General features: G+C 42.6%; 1 protein-coding gene across 1 annotated transcript in view; it reads left to right on the top strand.

The window, feature by feature from the left end:
- LOC128702899 (beta-alanyl-bioamine nonribosomal peptide synthetase ebony-like) overlaps positions 1–15976 on the top strand; it is a gene marked incomplete at its 5' end in the record, with an annotated part of 330023 nt that overhangs the window by 41561 nt on the left and 272486 nt on the right. The window lies entirely within an intron of this gene.

The following is a 15976-nucleotide window of genomic DNA, read 5'->3' as shown; positions in this document are numbered from 1 at the left end:
AGCACCCCTGCCCTTGCAGGACACACGCCGATGGTCTATCACCCCACATGACCTCCTCCAACCCCACTAAAACCCTTGCTGCATCAAACCTCTCATTTTGCACTTCCAATAGGCATTCCTTCACTCCCTCTATATCAGCCACTGGGGCTCCCATCCCCCCCTTCCTCTCTCATAATGCTCCCTTAACTGCCCCTCAAGATACCTAATAAGCCCATAAGCCAACTGATTCTCGTGCCGTCCCTGTCGTGCATAGAACTCTCGAATCCTCATCTTCACCGTCACATCTCACCATCTCAACTCATCCCAATTGACTTCCACCCCCTCTCATAAGCCTTTCCACCATTGTGTAAATAGGACCCTCCCCTCAACATCTTGAGGCAACCGAACATTCAATTTCCAATAACTCTTATACCTGTTCGGCCGACCTTCCCATCCCAAATCCACCAAAACACCTCTATGATCAGAAAAAAAGACATCCAAAACCCTTAGACTCCGCACCACTGCTTTCCTTGTCACGTATATCCTGTCCAGCCATGCAGCATACCCCTGCCTCACAAAGGTGTGCTGCACCTCCCACGCTGCCCCCCCTCCACATTCACCAACCCCACCCCAGTTAACAGGTCCCTCAGATCGCCAGAGCAATATCCTGCTCCCCTAGGCTCCACATCCCTTCGGCGTATGATGCAATTCCAGTCCCCTCCCACCACAGCTAATGCTGGAGGCGACCTTAAGCGATACACCAACACTTCACATACAAACTCATTCTTCACTCGACTGTCCCCCTCCGCCGGACCATAAACACACACAAAAGACATCTTATCTCTTCCCAATGTCCCATCCACTCTTATAACCCTCCCCTTCCCCCCTCCTCACAATGATGTACAGTAAACGGGCTAGTCTCCCTCACCAAAATAGCCACTCCTCCTTTCAATCTCGTTGAGTGTGCCGCATATACAGTATACCCCTCAATCATCAACATACAACCCAGCTTGTGGTTGTGCTCTTGCACAAACACTACATCTACACCATACCTAATGAGCATCTCATGAAACCATACACACTTCCTATAATTTCTCAGACCATTAACATTTATAGAGAGACTCTTGAATTTGTCAATGGAGGTTTTCCTTTGCATATTGCACCACCTTTATCCCCCTTCCCCTTTATACGCCCTTGATCTTCAATCACCATTCTGTGATCTGCTTTCACATGCCCCTTGCCCCTGGACCCCCCAGGTCCATGCTCAACCACTTCAGCCCAAACCTTTTTGCCCGAACGCTGTGCTGGAGTGAGCACATCGTCCACGTCCGAGGGCACTACCGCTCTCTTCCATGACATTCGAGCCTTTCTCCCCGCCTCCACCCGGAAGCCATCCACGTCCACTTCTGCCACCACCATGCCAATTTGCAGACCAGCCTCAACCTGGGTCTCTGACATGCCTCCCCCCCTCTCCCCACCTGGAACTCCAGCAGTATCCAGGGCACCCACAAGCCCCTCAACTGTGACCTCTCCTGGGGTCCCTAACAAGTCGTGAAGGACTGAATCAATGGTAGCCTCCACGGCCCTGTCCTCACCAAGCGACACCATGTCTTTGGTCTCCGGTGCCTGCCCGGCAGCGCATGACTCTCTCGGAAGAGTTACACACTCTTCCTCCCTCAAGGCCTCCTCGACCTCCACACTCCAAGCCTTGTTCAAGGAAACCGACTCAGGTCGTGCCAAATTCAACGTCGCAAGGTTTTCTGATGCCTCCTTATGCTGCTCCTTTGCCTGTGTACCCTGTTGCTTAACACATTGCGCAGCAATGTGATCATAGGCACCGCATAAGCGACAGGTACGTCGTTGCCCCACGTAAGTCACCATTACTTGAGTCCTGAAGTCTTCTAGGAAAATATAGGAAGGAATAGGATGCCTCAATGTCATTTTCAAGGAAAAACTTAATTCAGGCATCCCAGCATACGATCCTTCCTTTCACTTCCCCAATGTCGCCATATGAATAGTCCCAAACTTCTCAAAGACGGCACGTAGGTCTGCCTCATCAGCCTCAAAGGGTACATTCCTGATCTTCACCAACGTATAATGGCGGGACACATCATGTAGCCTTACCGTCACTGCAGGATTCACTGGTACACAAAGATCTTGGAACCTGGCGACTATGTCCTCGTATACACTTGCATTGCGAAATTTCACAAAAATTCTATATACCCCATTCAAGGCTACATAATACAGTTCTTCGTTGGCAATGCTGTATGTGTCCTTGATGATGGCAGGTAATAAAACTTGAGCTGAGTAGGCATGCACAGCCCCACACACCACTTCTATGCCGACAGTGTTTACCCTTCTTCTTGCCTGCTGCCCCATTTTGAGAAAACCAAGTTGTCACCGGCTGACAGCAGAGGGCAGGCTCAGCTCACGTCCGCTCGTCCCAGAGGTTGAGCGACGAATGAACCATACAATAGAGCGAGAAAATAATGTGAAGGACCTGGGAGTGATAATGTCAGAGAATCTAGCCTTCAAAGACCTCAACAATGTATCAACAGCATCTGCTAGAAAATGATAAGATGGATAATGAGAACCTTCAGAACTAGGAACGCCAAGCTCATGATGATTCTCTTGGAAATGCTAATTCTCTCTAGGCTGGAATACTGCTCTACACTAACTGCCTCCTTCAAGGCATTCGAAATTGCAGACCTGGAGAGTGTACAAAGAGCTTTCACGGCACACAAGTTCGATAAGGCACCTAAATTTCTGGAAACGGTTGATGACCCTTGATATGTATTCCCTGGAACGAAGGAGAGAGAGATGCATGATATTGTACACTTGGAAAATCTTAGCTGGATTATTACCAAACTTGCACACGAAAATCACTTCCTATGAAAAGAAAGGACTTGGCAAAAGATGCAACATTCCCCCATGAAAAGCAACACAATAAGTGTGAAGGGCCCAATACTGTTCAACTGCCTCCCAGCATACGTAAGGGGTATTACCAATAGACCTCTGGCTGTCTTCAAGAAGGCATTGGACAGGCACTGTGAGGGAAAAGTTCAACAGATAGGAGTAGTGAGCGAGTATATGGTAACGATAGTTTGATTGCCGGCTGCTTGTTAAGGTAGGGTCAGTCTAGCTCCCACTATCCCCTCTTCCACCCCCACCCCGAAAGGTGACGTGTGGGGCTCCGACCAATCGGTAATCACTCGACTCAGAGCTCCCAGCACAACTGTAAGTACAATCCTGCTCCTATTATAGTGGACTTATTGGTTGAAAACTTCACTTTTGACCAATAATTAACTTAGTCATTTCAGCCTTTATCTCTGTTAGATGTTTTAATAATCACCATGTGTTTTATGTATTGTACTTATCATGGAGAGTGATTTCTTAAGCAGTGGGTAACCTGTCTCTCTTTCCAGCTTGGAATGACAGCTCGGGTCACCTGCCAACCAACGAGAAGTATTGAAGGAGACGGACTGAAACAGCCCAAGAGACGTCATTCTCTATCTACCTGCTTATATGTACACCATCGCAGGACATAACCACTCATCTTTGAGTGGTAAAGAGCCTGTGTTCCTGTCATCTGGACTGACTATTCAAGGCTATAGACTCTGTGAAGAACTAGTCGTAGGGTTGTCACCAACACCTGTGACCCCCCCCCCACACATCATCAACAACGGCTATATTCTATGCAAGACTGTGTAAACATCAACCAGTCACCACAGTTTGCTTGTATATATTAGCATTGAATTCTAATGTCATTTTTTATTTCATTTTTATTTCAAATAGGATACCCCTTCATGTTTCACTGTTTTATATTTGCATTAATTAATAATAAAGTGTTTATCTTTGTGAATTATTATTTCTTTTTCTGTTCATAAATTTTCCTGAAGAAGGGCCAGCCTTGGTAATACTGTCTGAAGTTGTTACAGGACTGAGTAAGTCTTACAGGCACCTAAAGTCAGCACCTGACTAACCGGGCTGTGGCTCGTGTGTCAGTTTGCGTGCAGCCAGCAATAACAGCCTGGTTGATCAGACCCTGATTCACCACGAGACCTGATCTCAGGTGCACTCCGTTTGTCAGTTAATTTGATTGAGATCCATACTGTTTCTTTATTTTGATGTTAAACTGTATTGGTTTTAAATAAAATATAAAAAAAAGTTATGACGCTGTCAAGCAAACTATTCTAGAGACATATAACTTGTTACCTGTAAGTTATAAAAGAACATTTCGTACGTTACAACGACGACAAGATCAAACTTGTGTACAGTTTGCTCGTGAGAAAAAAGTTGCATTTGAGAGATGGAGTAGATCTGCTCAATGTAACAACTACGACAGTCTTGTTCAGTTGTTACTACACGAAGAGTTTAACAACTGTATGTCTGCTGACATACAAGAATATCTGATCGATCATACTACCTCGGATATTCTGGAAACTGCAGCATTAGCAGACAATTACGAGATTTCTCACAAACTTGTACGTACTAAAACACAGAGAAACAAGGTAACTAAAAATTGTCCTAGAAGTTGGCAACCTAAATCAGCTGCTCATTGCCGGCCTGATGTATCTGCTACTGTAACTTCTCGTACCTTTACCAGGAAAACTCACAATCCTGAATCTGTCTCTGTGGCTAGACAGAAATCTGATATCGAGAAGAAGAAAGTTAAATGTACCTATTGTAACAGAAAAGGACATGCTAGAGAGTATTGCTATAAGTTGGAAAGAGATACGAGAAACAGTCGTGCGGCTGGCGCCCCCACGTAAGTCGTATCTTCTTCCGAGCAACAAAGGCACCAAAATCCTAGTAATACCTCTGATCCTACTGTTTTAGATAATATTACTCAGGATAGATGACTAGCGTCAGAAAGTGTATCTGACGAAAAGATTCGTTCAGCGATGAGTCCTTACTTTTCGAGAGATAAAGTAGGATTTGACGAATCACATCTAACTGAGATAATTTCTTTCAGAGACACTGGCAGTTATCTCACGTTATTAAGAGAAGATGTACTGACCATAACTGACGATACCTATTGCAAGATAGATGTATTGTTAGAAGCCTATGGAGGGGCTGTTATAAAAGTGCCTCTGCACAAAGTATATATTGAAACAAGCTATTATACTGGTTATATTTCAGTGGGTATATCCAGTGGTGTATTTCCCATCAGGTCAGTGGACTTGTTGATAGGGAACGATATCCTTCATGCTGGTATATGTAAAGAACCACTTGTGATTGATAATAACACTGATGATAATTATGCCATTGAAGCTTGTAGAGAGAAGCCTATTTTATTGCCTCTCAGCGCAATTACTAGAGCTATGTCAAAGATTCAACAACCATCCTTGTCTCCTGTTGAGTTAGTGGATGACAATGATTTGGGCTTGAATATGTTGTTTAGTGACGCTCTGCGCCCAGGATCATTAACACTGACTCCCCCCTGTCAGCGACTTAGTCAGAACACAACTGACGATAAATTTCTAACTCATGATGATTTAATCAAGGATCAGTTTGTTGATCAGTCACTGGAAAGACTGAGAGATATAGCAGTTACTGAGAGTGAAGCAAAGGATCTCGATAATTGTTACTATTATAGTAATGGTGTACTGATGGAGAAAAATACATGTAAGTTGTCAGCTGATAGTGTTTCCACCACAGTCAAGCATCTCGTAGTGTTACCAGTTACATTTCGTGAACAAGCCATTGATTTTGCTCACAATAGTCCCATAGGAGGACATTTGGGTGTCAAGAAGACACTCGGTAAACTGGCAAAACATTTTACTTGGCCAAAGATGAAGGAAACAGTAGCTGATCATGTGCGACGTTGCCACGTGTGTCAAGTGACAGGCAAGCCAGCACACTCACCTCCACCTACACCTCTCACTATGTTCACTAATAGCAAAGTTCAGTTCATTTGGACTAGTGATTGTTCAGATTTGTTCAAAAGGTTGAAGCATCTGCTTTCCTCTGTTCTTGTGAAGAGTCCTAATTTCAATCTTCCCTTTTTACATATAGAGGCGAGTGGCTATGCAGTGGGTGTTGTGCTGCTCCAACAGTCAACATCCACTGATATTCTCCATCCTATATGTTACTGTTCATCTAAGCTTAAACGACACCAGAAAAATTATGCCACTATTGAGAAAGAGGCTCTAGCTCTTGTGGTGTCCTTTGAACATTTTGACGATTATTTGGGCACTTCCCCATTTAAAATTAATGTAATTTTATGCCCAAATACCTTTTGTTACTTGCTATGTCAAATTCAGTGGAGTAACTTAATCCCTCTAGCCCATATTAACTATATATACTCATGTCTAATTAATCTATTTATATATTCACAGTAGTGGTGATATGTGTGTGAGTTGGAGACAGAAACTGAGTGATGAGTTTGTAGTGTTGTGTGGACGATGTTACTGCTTGGCGGAACACTGTCCTGCCGCAGACCCCCCCCCCCCCTTCCTTCACTACACACCTTAAGCTGTTTCATACTCAGATGTCCATACTGCATAGCATTCCACAACCACTACTTAAGAGTGGAATGCTGTCTCCTGTCTATCGCACAAGACTATTGTTCTTATGCAGTCTCCACTACTATGATCGAGTCTCAATGTGTCATGCTTGTCTACGTTATTCTGTCTCTACACTGATGTACATAACCACGAGTATGCAGAGATATGATACTGTGTACTGCCCTAGTACTAGGGGTATATCTTAGTGATATAGACACTGTGAAATTATAGAAGTGATTGGCACAAGATTGACTCTCATTTATTTTTTTTTATTAAACTGTTAGTAATAAGAACATAAGAAAGGAGGAACACTGCAGGAGGCCTGTTGACCCATACTAGGCATAAGTAATCAGTAATAATGTGAAAGACTTTAACGCAACTCCTAGTGCGACCGTTTGTCGTGTTGGGGGGTGTTGCAACCCCTGAATGGGTTACAATGTGTATGATGTATATATATAATGTATATTACCTTTTCATATAATTTTATATTGCTTATATTTGCGATAATAGCTAAATCGTAAATATATTGCTACATATTATTATTTGACTTAGTTATGTTGTTAGGTAGGATGTAATACATATATTATGTGCTCAAAGTTGAAGTTTTGATTGTCTAACTACTGTAATTATCGCTTGTGTCTCGTTACTCTGTCGGCTTCTAGTTGTTGCTGGGCAGCAACTGTCCATGGAGCTATCACATGATCGAGGGGGGGGTTGTTCACACTTCGCCTGAAGTATTCAGTCTGGTCTAGACTCACTTGGTGGTTGGATGTATTCTAGACAAGACGAGCCTAAATCTCCCTTATTAGCCCTTGTTGGAAGATTGTCTCTTTCTTATTATTGTTGTTAGTTCTGGAGACTCTGTTCACAGAACATTGTATAGACTTAGTGATTTTCGACGTTGTACTGAGGTTGTGTGTCGCATAGACACTCTAAGCAACTCAGGTCCTGAGCTGTAGCTTCTGACCTAATTTGTACTGGTATCTGTGTATTGTCACAGTCGGGGATTTTCTTATGCTGAACTTAGATTCAGTAGTATGGGAGTTTTGTGACTTTTGTGGAGGATCTGTTGATGGTCCCTACTTAGTGTCGTTATATTATCTCTTTGTTCCTGATTTTGTGTTGCAGTTGCTTGCTATATTGCTATTGGGCTTAGCATTCTTTTCATTGTTCAAGCAAGTTGTTCTGACTGCCAGTTGGTCAAGAAGTTAGTTTATTTGAGGACTTTGTCAGTCACTTGTTTAAGTCTAGTCAAGTCGTGAGACACAGCGAACTACTAAGAGCACTTACACACAAACACACAAACTTACTTGTACATATTTGTAATATCTTATTAAATGTTAATGTACCAGACGGTACTTAAGACTTATAAATGAGATATGTGCTTTCAGCACAATAATACTGTACACGAGAGAAGTGATTAATATTATTTTGATTACTGCGATTAATTTAATTTAATTTGATATACGCCTAGACATCTTAATTATTAATAAATTTATTAAATTTTATTTTCTCTAGTTAGTAGCCTTCCAGTTGTAATCCTGAAGCACTATTGAATCATACTGAATTCTAATGAATAATTGGACAAGGATACTGACTAATTGCTACGAAAACCCAGTAACAAGCTGGATGCTAGAAGGGCAGTCCTTTCTAGTATTCACTGGAGATCTCTTAAGCTTTTTAGAATCGCGTTTTTTGTAACATGAGACGTCCACTTACCCAATTTCATTGTTAGTCAATGGAGATTGTTGTAGCACCCACAACACCTGTCCCATTACACCATACCTAACTGGCCAGTATCAGTCTGCTATAACTAAAAAGGTTACTCAACTGTAGGTGAGGAGGTCGCATTCCTTGTCTGTCTTATTTCCTCCTCCGATCTAGATGTACTGATAAGCTGATACGGTTCTTCTTCCAGCAGGACGATGGTATCAGCTGGTTTGCCCCAATTTAGGAACCGTGACTCCCAAAAACCTCCATCATCCTCTGGACAGGAAACACGAGGTTAACATGTGGTCATTCGGGGAATGGTGACTAGTATCTCGTCACACATTTCCTTAGTGTTATTATCACTGATTTCACTGCAATTCACAAGATGACTTAGTGTTCCATTAATTTACACACATTAGCGATTGATACATTAAGATCTGAGCCTGTTGAGTGTCGATTGAATAGTGGCATATTCTCCCCAATGAACTCGTTCGTCATCGTGTCGTTCACTAATTTCCGTGGTTTCCATCCTATTATGGTGGTTTCGACGACTGACTGTCCCAGAATATGTGCCGGGAACAGTTACAACACTTCCTATTATGAAGAGAGATCAATAATCACCTTTCGGCCATCGGAACCTCCAATCTCGTGGTTCCATGTTAACGGGGGTACCGTGTCATAGGCCTATGCTCCACGAGACTGCCCAGGCCTCCCCTCTCGGTCCCCAGTGCATGCACAGGGCTTCTCTGTTGGTTCTCATCTACTTTCAAATACATTAATTACATATTTACATGATACAATTTAAGTTTCAGAAAATTACACCAGAATTTTCCACAATTGTATTGATAATCTGTAATTTTGTTTCCCAGATTGTGTTCTTAACAATGTTTATATAAGGATAAACTGATACCTCTACTTACGAGTGCATCCACGTGTGAATTTTCCGGATATGAGCAGTAGCTCGGTCGATTTTTTGCTTCCAGATATGAGCCAAATTTCCAGATGTGAGCGAGCCTCAAGGGAGGCCCCTTGACGCTGGTGAAGGGCTCTTGCTCTTGATCTAGGGAATTGGATCTTAGTTTTTTTGGACTATCTTATTGAAATTTGGACAATATAAGATGGAAAGATGCTTCTTAACATACGCCAAAAAAGAAAGAAATCAGACCATAAATAACAGAGATCACTTCTCAGCAATTAGCCTACCCTTAACGGTATATTTTCGTATGGTTTTTATGATTGTATTCTCGTTTTTTTTCGTCTCATTTGATAGAATGGAATATATACTACAGAAATAGATATGATTTTGATTGGTTTCACTAGGAAAAGTACCTTGAAATTGAGTTCAAAGTAGCAGAAATGTTCGATTCTTTTGTGATGTTCAAGAGAAAACAAATGACATCACCGTAAATAATAAAAAAAGACACAATACCGTAACTGGAACGGTAGGCAAGTATCCCACACATAGAAGAGAGGAGCATACAACAACGTTTCTGTCCGACTTGTACCGAAACATCGTCGTAATCTCCTCTCTTGTATGTGCGGGATATTTGTGTATGACATCACCATCCGATACCTGTCCGATTGGCACTGCCCTTCAACCTTCACATATTGGAAAGCTGTTCAACATGCTAGCAAAAGTGGGAGCAGACATCATGAGGTAGCAGTGGCAGACAACATAAAGCAGCAGTGGCAGACATCATGAAGCAGCAGTGGCAGACCTTGTTGTACCCTATACTATAAGTGACTTTCCGAATGCCACCAAGAGGTGGCAATCCACTCTACTTGCGGTGGAGAGAATTCTTGTTTTCCTCACATTACCTGGAGTCTACCTGGAGGGCATTCCGGGGATCAATGCCCCCGCGGCCCGGTCCATGACTAGGCCTCTCGGTGGATCAGGGCCTGATCAACGAGGCTGTTACTGCTGGCCGCACGCAATCCAACGTACGAACTACAGCAAGGCTGATCCGGCACCGAGTCTAGGTATCTGTCCAGCTCCCTTTTGAAGACAACCAGGGGTCTACTGGTAATGCTCCTTATTGCTGGTGGGAGGCTGTTGAACAGTCTTGGGCAAATTCCAACTACTCCGTTACGGAAAACTGGAGGAAATAATAACTAGGACTGAGTATACTACAAACTCTAATCACACAATAGAGCGGAAAAGTAATGTGAAGAACCTGGGCGTGGTAATATCCGAAGATCTCACCTTGAAGGACCACAACAATGCCACTATCACATCTGCGAGGAAACTGATAGGATGGATAATGAGAACATTCAAGACAAGAGACGCTAAGCCAATGATGATCCTTTTTAAATCACTTGTTCTCTTTAGGCTGGAACGACCTGCTCTGAAACTATGCTGCCCTGGGTTGTGCAATTTTTGGGAGTCCAGGTGGTTTGCTATCCTGCTTCTTAGAATTCTTTCAAAGATTTTTATGACAGGGGACGTTAAAGCTATTGGTCTATAGTTCTTTATGGAGTGGGGCTATACTTATTGTTTTTAGTGACTGGAATCTCGCTTGTCTAGAGACAAGTATACTTAGGGCCCTTGAGAGTGGTTTCTTGCAGTTCTTCATGAACACAGGTTCCACGAGTCTGGGCCTAGGGCTGAGTGCATGGGCATGTCGTCGATGGCAGGGTTTTGAGGCTCATTCATGAAAAAATTGTTTGGATTGTCTATCTTTAGACTGGTTAGTGGCTCGCTGAACAAAGAGTCATATTGCGATTTCAGCATCTCACTTATTTCTTTGTTGTCGTCTGTGTAGGATTTGTCTTGCCTGACCAGGGCCCTTATACTAGAAATGTTTTTTTGCCATGTTTTTGGCATATGAAAAGAAATATTTCGAATTTCTTTCAGTTTCACTAATCGCATTTAGCTCCTCTTGTCTCCCCTGGATCCTGTATGAGTCCTTTAACTTCAGCTCAGTATTTTCTACTTCCCTGGTTAGCGCTTCCTTCCGTGTATCAGATAAACTAGCATTCTTGAGGAGCTCAGTTATTCTTCATCTTCTCCTGTAGAGGGAGCGCCTCTCTCTCTCTCCAGTTTACTTCTTCTTTTCTTTTGTCTTATAGGAATAAACCTTGAACATACTTTAGCTACCAGGAGGTTCATCTTTTCAAGGCATTGGTTAGGGTCCATGTAATTTAAGATATCCTACCAGCATGTTTCATTTAGGGCATAGTTTACCTGATACCAGATGTTCTTGTTGTTGAAGTTGAATTTGGTAAAAGGTACCCTCATAGCTGTATGCGTTTTGCTGATCAGGACTCCTGTGCATGTAAATCTGAACTTCGGTCAGATTGTGATCAGAATTTGTTGTTTTTGATATTGTTATGTTTCTTACCAGGTCCTCATTATTTGTGAAAATAAGGTCTAGTGTGTTCTCCAGTCTTGTTGGCTCCACTATCTGCTGACTTAGGGTGTGTTTGTTGCAGAAATTCAGAAGCTCATGTGTGTGTGACTTTTCATCTGAGCTGCCTCCAGGGATTATTTCTGCTACAATATTATTTGCTATTCTTCCATTTCGAATGTCTTAGATTGAAGTCACCAAGCAGCAAGATGTTTGGGGATGGGGCTGGAAAGTTTTCCAGACAGGAGTCAATTTTTGATAGCTGTTCTTTGAACTGTTGGGAAGTTGCATCTGGTGGCTTATATACAAGTACAATGACTAAGTTTTGGTTCTCGATTTTTACTGTCAGAATTTCAACTACATCATTTGTGGTTTACTTGAAGTTTGCCTGGAGAGGGTTTCGGGAATCAACGCCCCTGCGGCCCGGTCTGAGACCAGGCCTCATGGTGGATCAGAATCTGATCAATCAGGCTGTTACTGCTGGCCGCACGCAAGCTGACGTACGAAGCACAGCCCAGTTGGTCAGGTACTTACTTTAGGTGCCTGTCCAGTGCCTTCTTGAAGACAGCCAGGGGTCTATTGGTAATCCCCATTATGTATGCTGGGAGACAATTGTGTTGTCTCTCAGTGTACCCGTGAGAATGTACCCGGTGGAATGTTGCATCTTCTGCCGAGTCTTTTGTTTTCATATGGAGTGATTTTCGTGTGCAGATTCGGTACCAATCCCTCCAGGACCTTCTAAGTGTATATTATCATGTATCTCTCTCGCCTACGTTCGAGGGAATACAGATCAAGGACCTTTAACCGTTCCCAGTAGTTTAGGTGCCTTAATGCACTTATGTGTGCCGTAAAAGTTCTTTGTACACTATAGTTCTGCATTGTCGCCTGCCTTGAAGGTGGCCGTTAGTGTACAGCAGTATTCCAGCCTAGAGAGCACAAGCGACTTGAAGAGAATTATCATGGGCTTGGCATTCTTAGTTTTGAAGGTTCTCATTATCCATCCTTTCATTTTCCTAGGGGATGAGGTAGATACATTGTTGTGGGCTTTGAAGGTGAGATTCTCTGACATTATCACTCCCAGGTCCTTCACATTACTTTTCTGCTCTATTGTATGTTTAGAATTTGTGGTATACCCTGACACATTTTTAATTTCTTCAAGTTTTCCATATCTGAGTAGTTTAAATTTTTCTTCATTGAACTTCATATTGTTTTGAGTGGCCCATTCGAAGATTTGGTTGATGTCCTCTTGGAGTCTCGCGGTGTCTTCGATGGAGGTCACTGTCATTGTAATCAAGGTGTCATCCACAAAGGAAGACATGAAGCTATGGTTTACATCTCTGTCTATGTCAGAAATGAGGATGAGGAATAGAATGGGATCGAGTACTGTGCCTTGTGGAAGAGAGCTTTTTACCGTGGCTGCCTGGAACTTTACGCTGTTTACTATTACTCTTTGTGTTCTATTTTCAGGAAGTTGTAGATCCATCTACCAACTTTTCCCGTGGTGCTATTACACAATGGTCACACTTGTCGAAAGATTTTGCAATGTCTGTGTATACTACATCTGTATTTTGGTGTTCAGTATTTCTGTACAAATGAGCGACTCTTTGATATACAGGCCAACTTTCCCTTGTTGCCTGTTCTTTCTGTCACATCTGAAAAGGTTGTATCCAGGTATCCAGATTTCACTGTCAAAGTAATCTTTTGCATGGATCTCTGTGAAGGCTGCAAACAGTGCATTTGACTCTCCTAGAAGTCCACTAATGAAAGGTATTTTGTTGTTGGTGGATGGCTTAAGGCTATAAGTAAATACAAATGAGGTTGTGTTGCATGATTGTTGGGGGGATTTTGTTGGCATAAGTAGTTGTGAGTCCGGAGGGACCACTGGTTGTTCCTCCAGTCTAACAAGGCTCCAAGGTGGTGGACTATTTTGAGTATCTCTTTCCACTTTCTTCGTTTCCTACCACTAAAAATCACTTGGGGGTGTTGTCATAGCTACCATAGCTACTATGATGTGTTGTACGAGGTGTGTGCCTCCCTGTCCCTTTTAAATGGTATGCGGTACAATTGGTAATGTAACATTATTTTTCGAGGACTGAAGAATGACACATCTCAGGGTGGAAGAATTTGCAAAAAGTAGAACGGCACACTCCTTTAGAGAGGAGACCGCGGCATTTTTTGGGATGCTCAAAGTTGCATGCCCCATTCGCTTTCCCTGATATTCCATGTTTACAGATGCCCCAAACATAGAATTTGGACCATTTTGTTTTTGACTGGGTACAATTCGTGTTGGATGTGTTCCTAATTTGTGCAAACCCTAGAACTGCACTACTGTCCTCCATAGCCAAACCAGAGACACCACCATCTGTTGTCATGATACCAACTTTTTTTCCTGGAAGAGGAATCCTCTACTACATCTGTACTAGAGGCTATGACTGATGGCTGCAGCTGAGTCTATCCCAAAAGAGAACTCCTCTACTACATTTATACTGGAGGGCTATGGCTTTGGTGGTTGTGGAGGAGTCTTTAACCGAATCCGGATTTTCACAATGGCAGGGGGCTGAGTCTGGGTCAGCCCTAGGGCTGGGGACTGAGCTAGCTTTCCCCTTTCCCTGCGTTTTTTCCAGTGGGTATCTGCTTATTTTTGAGTCAGTTGTTGTAGACTGGGTATTCTCTGTGTTAGAAATGACTCGTCTCCTATGTTCCCATGATCTATACATTGCTGGTAAACTATTCAATAATTCCTCTTTTTTTCATGTTTATTGTTTATTAACCTGAGCACTTTCCTGATATCTGTCCATAGTTCCACATCCCTGTTGCAGATCCAAAAACACCTATCTAGATAGATGTCATTATTGATTGCAGTATTTATTCTCGCAAAGAAAACATGATGTTTTGTAAAGCGAAGGTTGCATGTAATTCTGGATTTTTTCCCAAGAGCCTTTTCACATGTCCTACAGGTGTACTGTACTGCCATCCTGCCTGTATCCTATTTGCAACTGTGTACAACAAGAACCTGATCTTCACTTTACCATTCAGCTCTGCACTCAGGTGTGGGTGTTATGAGGTCAATACATGGGTATGTGGGATGTAATTAGTATTGAGACTTATTACACATTAAAAATTTCAATTAATTTAAATGAGGAAAATAGACTCTGCAAACGAACAAATCCAGATGCGAGCAAGGTCACGGAACGGATTAAACTCGTAAGTAGAAGTTCAACTGTATTTGCATTAATTCTCGTTAATACATTTCTTTTTTTATACACAAATGTGCAAAATTCATCCTCATGTATATTAACCATTTCACTATCACTTATATAGATGTATTTTATTGATGACAGTGTTCCTCATGTAGCTCTGTGTTACTGATGACAGTTTTGCTCATGTGGATCTGTGTTATTGATGAGTGTCACTCACACAGATCTTTGTTGTTGATGACAGTGTCACTCTCACAGATCTGTGTTATTGATGACAGTGTCACTAACACAGATCTGTGTTATTGATGACAGTGTCACTCACACCGATCTGTGTTACTGATTCCAGTGTCGCTTGCACAAATCTGTGTTATTGATGACAGAGTCACTAGCACATATCTGTGTTAATGATGACAGTGTCACTTACAGAGATATGTGTTATTGATGACAGTGTCACTCACGTAGATCTACGTCTTATGCACAGCTCCCTCAGATATTCTGTGGTAAATTTTTGGTAAATTTTTGGGGTCCCACTTCGGGTGACATGTTACTGTGGCGGTGAAAGATATTAAAATTGGGGTCCCACTTCGGGTGACATGTTACTGTGGTGGTGAAAGATATTAAAATTGGGGTCCCACTACGGGTGACATGTTACTGTGGTGGTGAAAGATATTAAAATTGGGGTCCCACTACGGGTGACATGTTACTGTGGTGGTGAAAGATATTAAAATTGGGGTCCCACTACGGGTGACATGTTACTGTGGCGGTGAAAGATATTAAAATTGGGGTCCCACTACGGGTGACATGTTACTGTGGCGGTGAAAGATATTAAAATTGGGGTCCCACTTCGGGTGACATGTTACTGTGGTGGTGAAAGATATTAAAATTGGGGTCCCACTTCGGGTGACATGTTACTGTGGCGGTGAAAGATATTAAAATTGGGGTCCCACTACGGGTGACATGTTACTGTGGTGGTGAAAGATATTAAAACTGGGGTCCCACTTCGGGTGACATGTTACTGTGGTGGTGAAAGATATTAAAATTGGGGTCCCACTTCGGGTGACATGTTACTGTGGTGGTGAAAGATATTAACATTGGGGTCCCACTTCGGGTGACATGTTACTGTGGTAGTGGAAGATATTAACATTGGGGTCCCACTTCGGGTGACATGTTACTGTGGTAGTGGAAGATATTAACATTGGGGTCCCACTTCGGGTGACATGTTACTGTGGTAGTG

This window comes from Cherax quadricarinatus, unplaced genomic scaffold (genome assembly GCF_038502225.1).
Source record: "Cherax quadricarinatus isolate ZL_2023a unplaced genomic scaffold, ASM3850222v1 Contig62, whole genome shotgun sequence".
In the NCBI taxonomy this organism is placed as follows: Eukaryota; Metazoa; Arthropoda; class Malacostraca; order Decapoda; family Parastacidae; genus Cherax; species Cherax quadricarinatus.
The sequence above is the reverse complement of the archived record's forward strand: the minus strand, read 5'-3'. Positions and strand labels throughout refer to the sequence as shown.